Source organism: Zalophus californianus, chromosome 7, assembly GCF_009762305.2.
Source record: "Zalophus californianus isolate mZalCal1 chromosome 7, mZalCal1.pri.v2, whole genome shotgun sequence".
NCBI classification, from domain to species: domain Eukaryota; kingdom Metazoa; phylum Chordata; class Mammalia; order Carnivora; family Otariidae; genus Zalophus; species Zalophus californianus.
In genome coordinates, this window is record NC_045601.1 from 79,233,552 (window position 1) to 79,251,425 (window position 17,874).

The window sequence follows — 17,874 nt, forward strand, 5'->3', positions numbered from 1 at the left end:
TTGGAGTTTATTTTTGTGTATGGTGTAAGAAAGTGGTCCAGTTTCATTCTTCTGCATGTGGCTGTCCAGATTTCCCAACGCCATTTGTCGAAGAGACTGTCTTTTTTCCATTAGATATTCTTTCCTGCTTTGTTGAAGATTAGTTGACCATACAGTTGTGGGTCCATTTCTGGGTTCTCTATTCTGTTCCATTGATCTAAGTGTCTGTTTTTGTGCTGGTACCATACTGTCTTGATCACTAGATCAGAGTACAGATATTTTACCTCTTTAGTTAGGTTTATTCTTAGGTATCTTATTATTTTTGGTGCAATTATAAATGGGATCAATTCCTTGATTTCTTTTTCTGTTGCTTCATTATTGGTGTATAGAAATGCAAAAGATTTCTGCATGTTTATTTTGTATCCTACAACTTTACTGAATTTGTGTATCAGTTCTAGCAATTTTTTGGTAGAGTCTTTTGGGTTTTCTATGTAGAGTATCATGTCCTCTGCAAACAGTGAAAGATTGACTTCTTCCTTACCAGTTTAGATGTCTTTTATTTTTTTTGTGTTGTCTGTTTGCTGTGGCTTGGGCTTCCAGTACTATGTTAAATAACAGTGGTGAGAGTAGACATCCCTGACTTGTTGCTGACCATAGAGGAAAAACTCTTAATTATTCCCCATTGAGGATGATATTAGCTGTGGGTTTTTCGTATATGGCCTTTACTATGTTAAGGTATGTTCCATCTAACCCTACTTTGTTGAGGGTTTTTATCATGAATGCATGTTGTACTTTGTCAAATGTTTTTTCTGCATCTATTGAACGTATCATATCGTTCTTATCAATTTCTTTGCTGGTTGTGGGCTGTTCAAATTTTCTATTTCTTCCTGTTTCAGTTTTAGTAGTTTGTGTGTTTCTAGATTTATCCATTTCTTCCACGTTGTCCAGTTTGTTGGCATATAGGTTTTCATAATATTGTCTTGTAATTATTTGTATTTCTGTGGTGTTGGTTATTTCTTCTCCCTCATTTGTAATTTTATTTATTTGGGTCCTTTCTCTTTTCTTTTTGATAAGTCTGGCTTGGGGTTTATCAATTTTATTAATCTTTTCAAAGAACAAGCTCCTGGTTTCATTGATCTGTTCTATTGTATTTTTAGTTTCTATATAATTTATTTCTGCTCTAATCTTCATTATTTCCCTCCTTCTGCTGGCTTTAGGCTTCATTTGTTGTTCTTTTTCTAGGTGTAAATTTAGGTTGTTTATTTGGGATTTTTCTTGCTTCTTGAGGTAGGCCTGTATATACATGCCATCTAGTCCAGTGTGTCTTTCAAAGCCATTGTTTCCTTGTTGATTTTCTGTTTTGATCATCTATCCATTGGTGTAAGTGGGGTGTTAATGTCCCCTACTATTATTTTATTATTATCAATGAGTTCCTTTATTTTTGTTATTAATTTTTTTATATATATATGGGTGCTCCCATGTTGGGTGCGTAAATATTTACAATTGTTAGAGCTTGTTGAATAATCCCCCTTATGATGAGAGAGAAAGAGAGAAAGAAGAATTATGGAACACACAAGAAGTGTCCTTCTTCTCTTGTTACAGTCCTTGGCTTAAAATCTAATTTGTCTGTTATAAGTATTGCTACTCCAGCTTTCTTTTGACATCCATCTGCATGATAAATATTTCTCCATCCCCTCACTTTCAATCTGCAGGTGTCTTTAGGTCTAAAATGAGTCTCTTGTAGGCAGCATATAAATAAATGGGTCTTGTTTTTTTATTCATTCTGATACCCTATGTCTTTTGATTGGAGCATTTAGTTCATTTACACTCAGAGTAATTATTGATAGATATGTAGATATGTATTTAGTGCCATTTTATTACTTGTTATTGTTTCTGGAGATTTTCTGTTCCTTTCTTGTTTTTGTCACTTTTAGTCTTTCTTTTCCACTTAGAGTCCCCTTAAATATTTCTTGAAGGCCTGGTTTACTGGTCATGAACTCCCTTATTTTTTATTTGCCTGGGAAACTCTTTATCTCTCCTATGCTGAGTGACAGCCTTGCTGGATAGAGTATTCTTGGCTGCAGATTTTTCCATTTCATCACTTTGAGTATTTCATGCCACTCTCTTCTGACATGCCAAATTTCTGTTTAGAGATCTGCAGCTTGCCTTATGGGTCTTCCCTTGTAAGTTAGGAACTACTTTTGTCTTGTTTATTTTAAGAGTTTTTTTCTTTATCACTATGTTTTGCAAATTTAATTATAATATGTTTTGGTGTTAGCCTGCTTTTGTTGATTTTGATGGGAGTTCTCTGTGTCTCCTGGATCTGGATGTCTGTTTCCTTCCCCAGATTAGGGAAGTTTTCAGGTATTATCTCCTCAAATAAATTTCCTGCCCCCTTTTCTCTCCTTCTTCTGTGACTCCTATAATATGAATGTTATTATGTTTGATGCCGTCACTGAGTTGGCTAAGTCTATTGTTGTGTTCCATAATTCTTCTTTCTCTCATTTGTTCAGTTTCATTATTTTCCATTATTTTATCTTCTATATCACTTATTTGTTCCTCTGCTTCTTCCATCCTTGTGTTCATTGCATCAAATCTGTTTCAAATTTCAGTTATTTTGTTTTTCATTTCTGACTGTTTTTTTTCCCACTCTTTTATCTTGGCAGTAAGAGACTCCTTGAAGTCTTCTATTCTTTTCTCAAGTCTGCTGAGTATCCTTATGATTATTGCTTTAAATTCACCATCAGACTTGTTATTTATCTGTTTTGCTATCTCTGGCTGTGACCTTATGTCATTCTTCCATTTGGGATGAATTCCTCCATCTTGGTATTTTGTCTGTCTTTTTCTTCTTCTCTGAGACCTGATACTACTTCCAGTACAACTGAAGCCCTGTAGAACTCTGTGGTCGGGGATCGTGGTGTGGGCAGGGGTATCTTCTGGTCTTCTGGGAAGTGCCCATCATCCTGGGACTGAGACAAACTTGACCAAGAAGGCCATTCCCATGAGAGCCCAGTGGTGTGGGACTTGGTGTAAGCAGGTTAGGCAGCTAGTGTTCACAGTGGGCTGTTTATCACAGATGGCTCTGTTTTTATGCTGGGGGGTGGGGCAGAGAGAGAAATTGCTCCAGCCAGCTCCTTTGTCCCTGAGAGGGGTCTTTGTGCTTTCTACTTTCAGGGAAGCACTCCAAGAAGAGTGAATAGTCTCCCCACTCTGTGTCCCAGGCATTTTTCAGATTAGTGTTTCCACACTGCCTCTCGGTTGTTTGCTGGCCTTCTTTCCAGGAGCAGCACGGTGCTCTCTGGGCTCTATCCCAGCCAAGCCTTCTGATTTTTAAAACTCCAGGCTTTAGGGATATGGTGGGGGCAGGGGCCTGCACTGATCTTCTGTGGGAGGGTCTCACTATACTGGACTGAGGTAGGTTTGACCTAGAAGGATAGTCATGCCCGAGTGCAGGGGTGTGGGACTTGGTGTAAGTAGGTTAGGCAGCCAGTATTGGGGCTAAGCTGCTTCCTGTGGGTGGCTCTGCATTTATCCTGAGGGGTGGAGGAGGGAAATGGTGGCTGCTGGCTCCTTTATCTCTAGAGAGGTGTCTTTGTGAATGCTACCTCTCAAGGACGTGCTCCAAGAAGAGTGAATAGTCTCTTCCCTGTGTGCCCCATGTGTTCTTCAGATCATTATTTCCACACCATCTGCCCCCAAGTTGTTTGCCGGCCTTCTCTCCAGGAGCAGGGTACTGCCCTCAGACCTCTATCCCAGCCACCACCTGTAAAACTCCAGTCTTTAAGCCCCACTGGTTGCAGTCCCTCTCATTTTCCCAGCCAGTGGCTTTGGGGAAGTGTTTTCCTTGTGCATTCCCCTGTGTGCTCCTCTCTCTTTGGACTTTCTCCTTAACCACAGCTTCCACCCCTCTGCAGCACCCATGATCCTTTCTCTCCCAAACCACATCTTTGCCCTTCCTATCTTCTTTAATGTAGCTTTTGTGGAGTTTGTTCTTTTAGTCTTCAGGTTGATTTCCGGGGTATTTGGAATGATTTGATAGTTATCTAGTTGTGTTCGAGGGATGAGATGAACCTAGAATTCTACTACACTGTCATCTTAGCTCCTCCTAGCCTTTCTTAATTTTATATTTCTGTGTATAATTTTCTTTTCTTTAGCTGCTTCACTGGTTTTCATCAATTTGATAATTATATGTTTCAGTGTGATTTTCTTTGTGTCTTTCTGCCTGGGATTCATTGAGATTCTTGAATCTACGAATGTAGTTTTCATCAAAACTCAAAACTTCTTAGCCGTTATTTCTTTAAAAAATTTTTTCTGTCTCCTCCTCAACTCAGTGAGACTATTCTCTCTTCAGTTTCTCTTCCTTGCACTCGAGCCCAGACTGTGCCTCAAGGAAGAAAGGTGGAATGGTTATACGGTATACCTCTTTTCCCCTCTTATTCATGGATCACTGTTCTATGCTGCCCTTTGTCTAAAGTCAGTTGTTTCATATAGTGTATCCAGTTGTGTAGTTGTTTATGATGGAGAGGTAAGTTAATCCAGACTCTATTACTGTCATAGTTAGAGAAATGCCTTTTATCTATTTTTTACTATTTTAATAATTTTGAATTTTCTATTTATATTGTAGTGTTTTAGTTCTGTCTTTTTTTTATTTAAAAATTTTTTTAATTTAAATTCGATTTAGTTAACATAGTGTATTATTTGTGGGGGTAGAATTTAGTGATTCATCAGTTGCATATAATACCCAATGCTCATTATATCAAGTGCCTCCTTGATGCCCATCACCCAATTACCCCATCCCCCTCTCACCTCCCTTCCAGCAACCCTCAGTTTGTTTCCTAGAGTTAAAAGTCTCTTATGGTTTGTCTCCCTCTCTGATTTTGTCTTATTTTATTTTCTGTCCCTTCCCCTATGTTCATCTGTATTTGTCTTCCTCTGACTGACTTATTTCACTTAGCATAGTACTCTCTAGCTCCATGGTGTTACAAATGGCAAGATTTCATTCTTTTTGATGGCTGAGTATTATTCCATCACATATACACCACATCTTCTTTATCCATTCATCTGTTGATGGACATTTGGGCTCTTTCCATAATTTAGCTATTGCTGATAATGCTGCTATAAACATTGGGTGCATGTATCCCTTTGAATTAGTATTTTTATATCCTTTGGGTAAATACCTAGTAGTGCAATTGCTGGATCATAGGGTAGTTTTATTTTTAACTTTTTGAGGACCCTCCATACTGTTTTCCAGAGTGCCTGCACCAGTTTGCATTCCCACCAACAGTGTAAGAGGAATTTGTGAACACTAAACCAGTCCTGCAAGAAATATTAAAGGGGATTCTTTGAGCAAGAGAGAGCCCAAAAGTAACAAAGACCAGAAAAGGAAGAGACAAGCTCCAGGAACAGCAAGTTAACAGGTAATACAATGGCACTAAATTAATGTCTTTCAATAATTACTCTGATGTGTAAATGGACTTAATGCCCCAATCAAAAGAGATAGGGTATCAGAATGGATTAAAAAAAAAAAGACCCAACAATATGCTGCTTATAAGAGACTCATTTTAGGGCACCTGGGTGGCTCAGTTGCTTAAGTGACTGCCTTCAGCTCAGGTCATGATCCCGGAGTCCCAGGATCAAGTCCCACATCAGACCCCCTGCTCAGCAGGGAGTCTGCTTCTCCCTCTGATCCTCCCCCATCTCATGCTCTCTTTCTCTCTCATTCTCTCTCTCTTAAATAAAATCTTAGAAAAAAAAAGAGAGACTCATTTTAGACCCAAAGTCACCTCCAGATTGAAAGTAAGGAGGTGGAGAACCATTTATCATGCTAGTGGACATAAATAAATAAATAAATAAATAAATAAATAAAAGCTGGAGTAGCCATCCTTATATTAGACAAACTAGATTTTAAACCAAAGACTATAATAGATGAAGAAGGACACTATATCATAATAAGGGGGTCTATCCAACAAGAAGATCTGTTAATTCTGTCATTTTTACACTTGGCTTATAAGTAGCAGACAACAGTCATGATCACAGAGAATGGTAAATGTCTTTTTCAAATAATTGATAATTAATTTATTTGGTATTTTCTATGGTCTGAATGTTTGTATCCCCCCAGAACATTGAAATCCTAACCCCCAAAGGTGATGGCATTAAGAGATGGGGAGTCTTTGGGAGTTGATTAGGTCATGAAGGCAGAGCCCTCATGAATGACATGAATGTCCTTACAAATGAGACTCCACAGAGCTCCCTAACCCCTTTCACTGTGTGAGGATAAAATGAGAAGTCTGTGACCCTGAAGAGGGCCCTTACTCAACCATGCTGAAACTCTGTTCTTGAACTTCCAGCCTCCAGTGCTGTGAGAAATAACTTTCTGTTTGTAAACCACTCAGTCTGTGCTATTTTGTTATAGCAGCTGGAAGAGATTAAGACACATAGTCTTAATATAAACAAATTAACTGGGGCACCTGGGTGGCTCAGCAGTTAAGCAGCTGCCTTTGGCTCAGGTCATGATCCCAGGGTCCTGGAATCAAGCCCCGCATTGGACTCCCTGCTTGGCAAGAAGCCTGCTTCTCCATCTCACACTCTCCCTGCTTGTGTTCCCTCTCTTGCTCTCTCTCTCTCTCTGTCAAATAAATAAATAAAACCTTAATAAATAAATAAACAAATTAAATATTTATTAATATTGACAAACTAATTACCTATTAAGTTCTGTGAATTTGAAGTTTACCTCTTAAGGAAAGGAGGACCTGAGTCTTTTCTAGTTCCAAAGGAAGTATTAAGGTGCTATATTTAATTTTCTTAATTCGTATCCAGATTTCCTAAATGTTGAAGACCTGAAAATGTTTATGGTAACTCAGAACACTTTATGATTTGCTTTTGTTTTTGTTTTTTCCTACTTTTTAAAAATTTTTTTATTAACATAAAATGTATTATTTGTTTCAGGGGTATAGGTCTGTGATTCATCAGTCTTACACAATTCACAGCACTCACCATAGTACATACCCTCCCCAATGTCTATCACCCAGCCACCCCATTCCTCCCACCTCCCATCCCTTCAGCAACCCTCAGTTTGTTTCCTGAGATTAAGAGTCTCTTATGGTTTGTCTCCCTCTCTGATTTCATCTTGTTTCATTTTTCCCTCCTTTCCCCTACGATCCTCAGTCTTGTTTCTCAAAATCCTCGTATCAGTGAGACCATATGATACTTATATTTCTCTGATTGACTTATTTCACTTAACATAATACCCTCTAGTTCCATCCACGTCATTGCAAATGGCAAGATCTCATTCCTTTTGATGGTTGCATAATATTCCATTGTGTATATATACCACCTCTTCTTTGTCCATTCATCTATTGATGGACATCTAGGCCCTTTCCATAGTTTGGCTATTGTGGACATTGCTGCTATAAACATTGGGGTGCATGTGCCCTTTTGGATCACTACATTTGTATCTTTGGGGTAAATACCCAGTAGTGCATTTGCTGGGTCATAGGATAGCTCTATTTTCAACTTTTTGATGAACCTCCATACTGTTTTCCAGAGTGGCTGCACCAGCTTGCATTCCCACCAAGAGTATAGGAGGGTTCCCCTTTCTCTGCATCCTCGCCAACATCTGTTGTTTCCTGACTTGCTAATTTTAGCCATTCTGACTAGTGTGAGGTGGTATCTCATTGAGGTTTGGATTTAGATTTCCCTGATGCCTAGTGATGTTGAGTACTTTTTCATGTGTCTGTTGGCCATTTGGATGTCTTCTTTGCAGAAATGTCTGTTCATGTCTTCTGCCCATTTCTTGATTGGATTATTTGTTCTTTGGATGTTGAGTTTGATAAGTTCTTTATAGAATTTGGATACTAGCCCTTTATCTGATATGTCATTTGCAAATATCTTCTCCCATTCTGTTGGTTACTTTTGGTTTTGTGGACTGTTTCCTTTGATGTGCAAAAGCTTTTTATCTTGATGAAGTCCCAATCATTAATTTTTGCCCTTGCTCCCCTTGCCTTTGGCAATGTGTCTAGGAAGAAGTTGCTGCAGCTGAGGTCGAAGAGGTTGCTGCCTGTGTTCTCCTCAAGGATTTTGATGGATTCCTGTCTCACTGTTAGGTCTTTCATCCATTTTGAGTCTATTTTTGTGTATGGTTTAAAGAAATGGTCCAGTTTCATTCTTCTGCATGTGGCTGTCCAATTCCCCCAACACCATTTTTTGAAGAGATTGTCTTTTTTCCATTGGACATTCTTTCCTGGTTTGTCAAAGATGAGTTGACCATAGAGTTGAGGGTCCATTTCTGGGCTCTCTATTCTGTTCCATTGATCTCTGTGTGTTTTTGTGCCAGTACCATACTGTCTTGATGACTACAGCTTTGTAATAGAGCTGGAAGTCTGGAATTGTGATGCCACCAGCTTTGCTTTTCTTTTTCAACATTCCTCTGGCTATTCGGGGTCTCTTCTGGTTCCATACAAATTTTAGGATTATTTGTTCCGTTCCTTTGAAAAAATTTTGATGGCATTTTGGAAGGGATTGCATTAAATGTGTAGATTGCTCTAGGTAGCATAGACATTTTCACAAATTTTTCTTCCAATCCATGAGCACAGAACGTTTTTCCATTTCTTTGTGTCTTCCTCACTTTCTTTCATGAGTATTCTATAGTTTTCTGAGTACAGATCCTTTGCCTCTTTGGTTAGATTTATTCCTAGGTATCTTATGGCTTTGGGTGCAATTGTAAATGGGATCGACTCCTTAATTTCTTTTTCTTCTGTCTTGTTGTTGGTGTATAGAAATGCCACTGATTTCTGTGCATTGATTTTATATCCTGCCACTCTACAGAATTCCTGTATGAGTTCTACCAATTTCGGGGTGGAGTCTTTTGGATTTTCCACATAAAGTATCATATTATCTGCAAAAAGTGAGAGTTTCACTTCTTTACTGATTCAGATGCCTTTTATTTCTTTTTGTTGTCTGATTGCTGTGGCTAGGACTTCTAGTACTATGTTGAATGGCAGTGGTGATAGTGGACATCCATCCCTGACACGTTCCTGACCTTAGGGGAAAAGTTTTCAACTTTTCCCCATTGAGTATGATATTTGCTGTGGGTTTTTCATAGATGGCTTTAATGATACTGAGGTATGTACCCTCTATCCCTACACTGTGAAGAGTTTTAATTAAGAAAGGATGCTGTACTTTGTCAAATGCTTTTTCTGCATCTATTGAGAGGATCATATGGTTCTTGTTTTCTTTTATTAATGTATTGTATCACATTGATTGACTTGTGGATGTTGAACCAACCTTTCAGCCCAGGAATAAATCCCACTTGGTCGTGGTGAATAATCCTTTTAATGTAATGTTGGATATTACTGGCTAGTATTTTGGTGAGAATTTTTGCATCCATGTTCATCAGGGATATTGGTCTGTAGTTCTCCTTTTTGATGGGGTCTTTGTCTGGTTTTGGGATCAAGGTAATGCTGGCCTCATAAAATGAGTTTGGAAGTTTGCCTTCCATTTCTATTTTTTGGAACAGTTTCAGAAGAATAGGTATTAATTCTTTAAATGTTTTGTAGGATTCCCCTGGGAAGCCATCTGGCCCTGGGCTCTTGTTTGTTGGGAGATTTTTGATTACTGTTTCAATTTCCTTAGTGGTTATTGTCTGTTCAGGTTTTCTATTTCTTCCTGGTTCAGTTTTGGTAGTTTATATATCTCTAAGAATGCGTCCATTTCTTCCAGATTATCTAATTTGCTGGCATATAGTTGCTCATAATATGTTCTTATAATCGTTTGTATTTCTTTGGTGTTGGTTGTGATCTCTCCTCTTTCATTCATGATTTTATTTATTTGGGTCCTTTCTCTTTTCTTTTTGATAAGTGTGGACAGGGGTTTATCAATCTTGTTAATTCTTTCAAAGAACCAGTTTCTAGTTTCGTTGATCTGTTCTACTGTTCTTTTGGTTTCTATTTCATTGATTTCTGCTCTGATCTTTATTATTTCTCTTCTCCTGCTGGGTTTATTTGCTATTCTTTCTCCAGTTCCTTTAGGTGTAGGGTTAGGTTGTGTATTTGAGACCTTTCTTCTTTCTTGAGAAAGGCTTGTATTGCTATATATTTTCCTCTTAGGACTGCCTTTGCTGCATCCCAAAGATTTTGAACAGTTGTGTTTTTATTTTCATTTGTTTCCATGAATTTTTAAAATTCTTCTTTAATTTCCTGGTTGACCCATTCATTCTTTAGTAAGATGCTCTTTAGCCTCCATGTATTTGAGTTCTTTCCGACTTTCCTCCTGTGATTGAGTTCTAGTTTCAAAGCATTGTGGTCTGAAAATATGCAGGGAATGATCCCAGTCTTTTGGTACCTATTGAGACCTGATTTATGACCCAAGATGTGATCTCTTCTGGAGAATGTTCCATGGGCACCAAAGAAGAATGTGTATTCTGTTGCTTTGGGATGGAATGTTCTGAATATATTTGTGAAGTCCATCTGGTCCAGTGTGTCATTTAAAGCCTTTATTTCCTTGTTGATCTTTTGCTTAGATGATCTGTCCATTTCAGTGAGGGGGTATTAAAGTCCCCTACTGTTATTGTATTATTGTCGATGTGTTTCTTTGTATTTGTTATTAATTGCCTTATATAATTGGCCGCTCCCATGTTAGGGGCATAGATATTTAAAATTGTTAGATCTTCTTGTTGGATAGACCCTTTAAGTATGATGTAGTGTCCTTCCTCATCTTGTATTATAGTCTTTGGTTTACAATCTAATTTGTCTTATATAAGGATTGCCAACCTAGCTTTCTTCTGATGTCCATTAGCATGGTAAATGGCTTTCCACTCCCTCACTTTAAATCTGGAGGTGGCTTTGGGTCTAAAATGGGTCTCTTGCAGACAGCATATCAATGGGTCTTGTTTTTTTTATCCAATCTGATAGCCTGTGTCTTTTGATTGGGGCATTTAACCCATTTACATTCAGGGTAACTATTGAAAGATATGAATTTGGTGCCATTGTATTGCCTGTAAGGTAACTGTTACTGTATATTATCTCTGTTCCTTTCTGGTCTATGTTACTTTTAGGCTCTTTTTTTGCTTAGAGGACCCCTTTCAATATTTCTTATAGGGCTGGTTTGGTGTTTGCAAATTCTTTTAGTTTTTGTTTGTCCTGGAAGCTTTTTATCTCTCCTTCTATTTTCAATAACAGCCTAGCTGGATACAGTATTCTTGGCTGCAAATTTTTCTCATTTAGTGCTCTGAATATATCATGTCAGTCCTTTCTGGCCTGCCAGGTCTCTGTGGATAGGCCTGCTGCCAATCTAATGTTTCTACCATTGTAGGTTACAGACCTCTTGTCCCGAGCTGCTTTCTGGATTTTCTTTTTGTCTCTGAGACTTGTAAGTTTTACTATTAGATGTTGGGGTGTTGACCTATTTTTATTGATTTTGAGGAGGGTTCTCTGTGCCTCCTGGATTTTGATGCCTGTTTCCCTCCCCAAATTAGGGAAGTACTCTGCTGTAATTTGCTCCAATATACCTTCTGCCCCGTCTCTCTTTCTTCTTCTTCTGGGATACCAATTATTCTAATGTTGTTTTGCTTTATGGTATCACTTATATCTCGAATTCTCCCCTCGTGATCCAGTAGTGGTTTATCTCTCTTTTTCTCAGCTTCTTTATTCTCCATCATTTGGTCTGCTATATCAGTAATTCTCTCTTCTGCCTCATTTATCCTAGCAGTTAGAGCCTCCATTTTTGATTGCACCTCACTAATACCCTTTTTGATTTTGACTTGGTTAGATTTTAGTTCTTTTATTTCTCCAGAAAGGGATTCTGTAGTATCTTCTATGTTTTTTTCAAGCCCAGCTAATATCTTTATAATCGTCATTCTGAACTCTAGTTGCAACATCTTACTAATGTCTGTATTGATTAAGTCCCTGGCAGTCAGTATTGCCTCTTGCTCTTTTTTTTGAGGTGAGTTTTTCCATTTCATCATTTTGTCCAGAGAATAGACGAATGAGAGAACAAAATGCTAAAAGTGTAACAACGGCCCCAGAAAAATATACACTAAACAAATCAGAAGAGACCTAAAACTGGGGGTAAAAGAAAAGAAAAAAAAAAAGAATATGATCAAGCTGGTGAATAGAACAGAGCCACACACTAGATTTGGGGTGAATTTTGGTCTGTTAGAAGAAATTGCCTCCCAAAATTTTAAAGAAGGCAAAACTTACATATGTGTACAAAAATAAGAGTAAATATGATGAAGGGATGGAATATGACTGTAAAGATGAAGACTAAAAAAAAACATTTTAAAAAAGGAATTGATAAAATAAGAAGTTGGTTAAAAAAATAATGAAAAAAATTAAAAAAAAGAGAATGTGATCAGGTGGGGGACTAGGACAATGTCATACACGAGATTGAGGGTATATTTTAGTCTGTTAGAAGAAACTGTATCCCAAAATTTTAAAGAAAGAAAAACATATATATACAAAAAATTAGGTTAAATACAATGAAGAGATAGAATGTAAAAATGAAAATTAAAAAAGATTTTAAAAAAGGAATTGATAAGATGTTGGTTAAAAAGGAAAGAAGAAAAATTCAACCAAAAAAAAGAAAAATAAAGAAAATTTTAAAGATTAACTTTGAAAGACTAAAGAATCATGGGAAAAAAGCCATGAATTCTAGTGCTGTATTCCCTTAGTGCTGGAATTTTGCAGTTCTCATTGATTGGACTTGGCTGGATGTTCTTGCTGATCTTCTGGGGGAGGGTCCTGTTGCAGTGATTCTCCAGTGTCTTTGCCTGAGGCGGAATTGCCCTGCCCTTGCCAGGGGCCAGGCTAAGTAATCTGCTCGGGTTTGCTCTCGGTAGCTTTTGTTCCCTGAAAGCTTTCTGTACAGCTTTGGAGGATGAGAGTGAAAATGGAGGACTCCCAATCTCTGGCCCTGAGGAGCCAAGAACTCAGGGCCCCACTCCTCAGTGAGCCCTCAGAGAAAATCAGTCAATCACTCCTGTCTCCCTGGTCTCTGGCCGCACTCCGAGCTCACCTGGCCTGTGACTGAGCATTTCTATCTCTGGCACACAACCTGTCTCAAACCCAGCATATTCCTGCAGCAGGCTCCCATGCTGTTCCTCTCAAGGGAGGAAGAGGAGTCTCCCCATATCTGCCATTTGTTGGGTCCCTGCTTGAAAAGCAGTGGCCCGACTGTGCTGCGGATCACATTTATGGCAACCCTGAGCTCAGAGACCACTCCTCAGCTCCGTCTTTGCTGCTGGCTTCCCTGCTCCAATACCTGGGAGCTCTGCCACACTCAGGCACCCCCCGTCTTTCTGTGACCCTGAGAGTCCTGAGACTATACTGTCCCAGTGAGGGTTCCACCCCCCTGCTTAGCCACTTGAGTGACGTCCCTCATTGGAGCAGACTTCTGAAAGTTCCAATTTTGTGCTCCGCTGCTCTATCACTTGCCGGTAGCCACTTGACAGAGTATCCCTCTCCCTGTGGTCTATCTTCCCAAATATCACCTCGGATTCACTTCTCCGCATGTCCTACCTTCCAGAAAGTGGTCGCTTTTCTGTTCAGAGAGTTGCTGCTATTCTTTTCTTCAGTCTCCTGTTAAGTTTGTAGTGTTCCAGAACACTTTATGATTTATATTCCTTCTTGTATAATAATGATTATTAACTGCATTTCAACAAATTGGAATGGTGTTGATTTCTTAGAAAGGGACATGTGTGAACAAGGAGGGCTAATTGAGTACATCTGGGTTGTGAGGCCATCTTAAAGAGTTGGTTTTGACGTAGTTGGTAGGAGAGGTCAGGGGGGCCAGATTGGGTCAGCAGGTTGAATTTTCTTTAGTATGGAATTGAGAATCATTGAATGTTGGGCAGGGGAATGGTCCAGCATGAAATGAGGGAGAAAGTGTGATATTTAATATTAGCAATTAAAACAGTAAGGCCTGACTCCATTGTTTATTTCATGATTGATTTTAGGCACATTTTTGAGAATGCATTTCACCTGGAATTAATACAACCTATTTCACAGTATTGTTATGGGAACTAACTTAACTTACCTGAAAGCACTTGTAAGTTGAAAAAAATACTGCAGATGAGTATGTTATTATAGTCATTATGAGGAGCATATCACAAACAATATTTTGAGAAGACCATTTTGGTAACGACATGCCAGTTGGAATGGAAGGGTGAGGCTATGGGCTGGGAGACTATAGGATGTTTTCCTCTTTGTTGTAAGAATTCTTCAAGCCTCTGTCACAGTTAATGTTTGCTGAGTAGGAGGGGAGAGGACTTTCAGATATAGAGTATTACTTCTCACTCTTTAATGTGCATACAAGTCACCTGGAAGTTTAGTTTGAAGTGCAGATTTTGATTAAGAAGTTTGGGGTAGGACCTGAGATTCTTCTTTTTTAACAAGCTCCCAGGTAATGCCAATGCTGTTCCACCACTGAACATGCTTCATGGACTATGGATTCAGAGGAAGTTGTAGAGGATGAAGCCCCAGAGGTAGTGCAGACTCCAGGTAGCAGCTTACTTTACTTCTAGTTTTGGTCAATTCCAGATAGTGTAAAAAAATCAAATGTCTCTCACTGTGAAGGGTTTCCAAGCTATTCACATCAAACATTAAAGTTATATTCAAAGGGAATCTGTCTCTTTCCTTATCTTGAATTATATTTAAAAGTCTTTTCCAATTATCCTATCCCCTTTCTTTAAAAAAAAAAATTAAGTATAGTGGGAAGGAGAGCTACCCCACAACACAGAGATAATGATAACACAGAGTCAAGAAAAAAAAAAAGCCATCTTCCTATGAGAGTAGTGTTAAAATGCTCTTACATAATAAATAAAAATTAAATTTCTTCTACCTTGTAGAAGTTTAATTATGGGAACACATCCTTAATATTGACAAACTAATTACTTACTAAGTTCTCTGAGTTTGAAGTTTACCTCTTAAAGAAAAAAACCTGACTTTTAAAGCCATGACTAACATAATGGACCATAAAAGTTGATAGTATTATTTCTGTCTGTAGATTTCAGACAGAAATTGCCTTTGAAAGAAGAATATGTCACTGAAAAATGGATTATACTGACTTTATAAATATGAGTGCTTATCCCTTCTTATTTTGCTTGAAAATAAATCATCACAAAGTAAATGGCTGGATTGAATATAGACCTGTAGCTCAAATGGTTCAATAGTTAAAGTATATGTTGAGCTTAGGGTGAACCAAATATGATAGATATATGGAATAATCATCCACCTAGCATCTCTGGAAAATATTAGAAGAGATTGTTTTAATTTTCATGCAACTAAACTAAAACATTTTCTTTGTATTAAACAGCACTATTTGAGGGAATTAAGGACATGTTCGCATTTTAGTTTCAGTTCACATTGTTTAATTGGAAGTTTTCTTTTCCCTTTAAAATATTTTGCAGAGTATTTCAAAGCTGAAGGTGGCTGGATGAATCTCTTCAGGATTAGCCTATAATTCCAGAGGCTCTAGACCACATTAAGGATTTTGTTAGGTTGTTTAATGGAAACATTTTGAATAGGTAGATAATCCATGCACGCATTAAAAATATAAAAATATACAAAAAGATATTAAGTAGAAAATAGGTCTCCCTCTTGATCAGGTTACTCTATATCCCAATGTCAAAGCAAAAATTGCATCAGATAACATTAAACATGCAAAGAAGACTTTATTCAAGGCTATTGCAACAGGGAAAGATCTAAAACTCTGAGCTCAACTCTACAAAAAAAGTCGGGGAGTGGGTGAGTAGGAAGGAGGGTTTTTAAGATCTGGGTTGGGGAAATCATAGGCCACCTATGTTTGCTAATTGGCCTTACCCAAGGGAAAATAAAACTTGTTCTTTATGAAAGGAGGTAGTTTTATAACTTGAAGCAAGTCACCTCCCTAGGTGGTAGGAAAGATCCTACTTTTCCATAGAAACTAGGAGATAGGGGCTGTCTTCCTTGATGGTTACATTTCAAAGAGATGGCCCCCAGGTCCTTGAGAAAGATAGTTCTGGGTTATAAAACAGGCAAAGGGATTTTTAAAAGATTTATATCTCAAAGGGATAGAGAAAGAATTTACAAGTATAAATTTTCTAAAGTAAATGCTATAAGAAAAAGGTGGTCAGGAGTCTAGAGTCGGGAATTAGCCTGTCTAAGGTGTAGTCAGGCCTTTTTAGTCACCCTTACCCTCCCTGAAGGCAACTGTTTTCAGGTTCTTAGCTGTCTTTCCAGAGATAATCTATGCCTATTGAATGTAGATACAGTTTACATTTTTCAGTATTCTTTAATTTGCTTTATTCACTTTATATCTTGAAGACCAGTATTATTATAAATGGTACACAGTTAATTATAGATATTACTCTATCTTATAGATATCCTAAACTATTTAAATAGTTCTTAAATGATAGAAATTTAGGCTGTTTTTAGGCTTTTGCTGTAACCAATAGTGCTGTACATTGAAACATGCTTCATTTTGCACACAAGAGAATATTTACTGAATAAATTGCTATAAATGGTATTGCTGAGTCAAAAAGGATGCATTTCAAATTTTGTCAGCTGTTACCAAATTGTCTTCCCTATGTTGTACCAATTTTGGCTTACATAAACCTTTGCAAACAGCATGTTATCAAACTTTCTGATTTTTGCCTATGTGATAAGTGAAGAGTAGTAACTTTTAACTTTTAATTTGCATTTTATATTATGAGCACTCATGCTGTCAGTGAACAGACACTCAAACTCTACAATGTATTTATTGTTAATTGCCAGGTAGAAATAGTTTTCTATGATTAAAATGTCCAAATTGTATTAGGAAAAATGTCAAATTTATAAAGGGTTAAAGGACTTTCTCCTTTTACAAAAACCTTCAAGAGACAGAAGGTAAAGGACAACCTTGGATAAGGGAAATCTTCATGCTTTTGTCTTGTCTAGTCTCTAAGCTTTCCATTATCATATTTCTGATTCAAGCTATCCTGATATTTTCCCTTTCAATGTCCTTTCTGATTCTTGCCTATACAATCAATAAGATAATGAGTTTAAAAAATTTGGGGAAAAAAGGGAGATTATGAAGAAAATAATTATTGGAAAATCTACCCCTCATTTCCTCTGGATCATCTAGAAGGAATAAGATAAGGGGGTAGGTAAGAAACAGTACTGTTTGTTAAGCAAGGTCCCATTGAATTTATTTCCTTATACAAATGTTATTTCATTTAATCTCCAAGGTAACTTTCAAGAGAGATGATGTCATCTTCATGTTACATATGTATAACCTGAAGTCAAAGGAGGGAAGCAGTTGGGTAAGGTTACTCAACTAGGGAATGAAGCCGGAATTGGATCCCTTTTATATGTCACTGCAAAGCCCTCCTTCTACCATGTGACACATTTTCTCTGCCTGTATCATGTTATATAGAAAGGGTTTGTCAATTTATTATGCCTGCATCCCATTTCAATTCAGAAAAGCCCTTCTGGCTTTTCCTGTAGTGATACACACATAGACATTCTGAAAATTCAAATGTTGGTATATATGAAAAAGTGAATAGTGTTTTAGTGGATTATTTTGAATAGGTAAGAAAAAAAGTTTGTAGACACATGTGACTCACTGGCAGAAAAACTATTTTGTTGACATTAAGGTTGCAATTGCTTTTTTGCTTAAATTTCCCAGAGGAATTTCAGTAAAAGATATCCACAAGAGTATATTTGGATTCTGTCCTGGCAAAGCAGCCTGTTGATTAATTGAAGTATTTATTTTTTTCCCATAAGACATTTTAGCATCACATGGGGAAGGATGACCCAGCTTCATTTCTCCAGGACATGATTTCTTTAGAATGATAATAAAGGTTGCATGAAACAGGATGGTATAATTGTATGAATGGGAAAAATGAGGTTAAAAGAAAAAAGTAGACAGACTGACTTGAGACTT

General features: G+C 37.6%; 1 long non-coding RNA gene across 1 annotated transcript in view; it reads left to right on the forward strand.

Moving 5' to 3' along the window:
• Positions 1-5,284: 5,284 nt before the first annotated feature.
• LOC113927274 overlaps positions 5,285-17,874 on the forward strand; it is a 100,235-nt gene continuing 87,645 nt past the window's right edge. The window contains exon 1 of the long non-coding RNA XR_003521567.2: positions 5,285-5,396. This is a non-coding gene — a long non-coding RNA (uncharacterized LOC113927274). The remainder of the gene's footprint in view (positions 5,397-17,874) is intronic.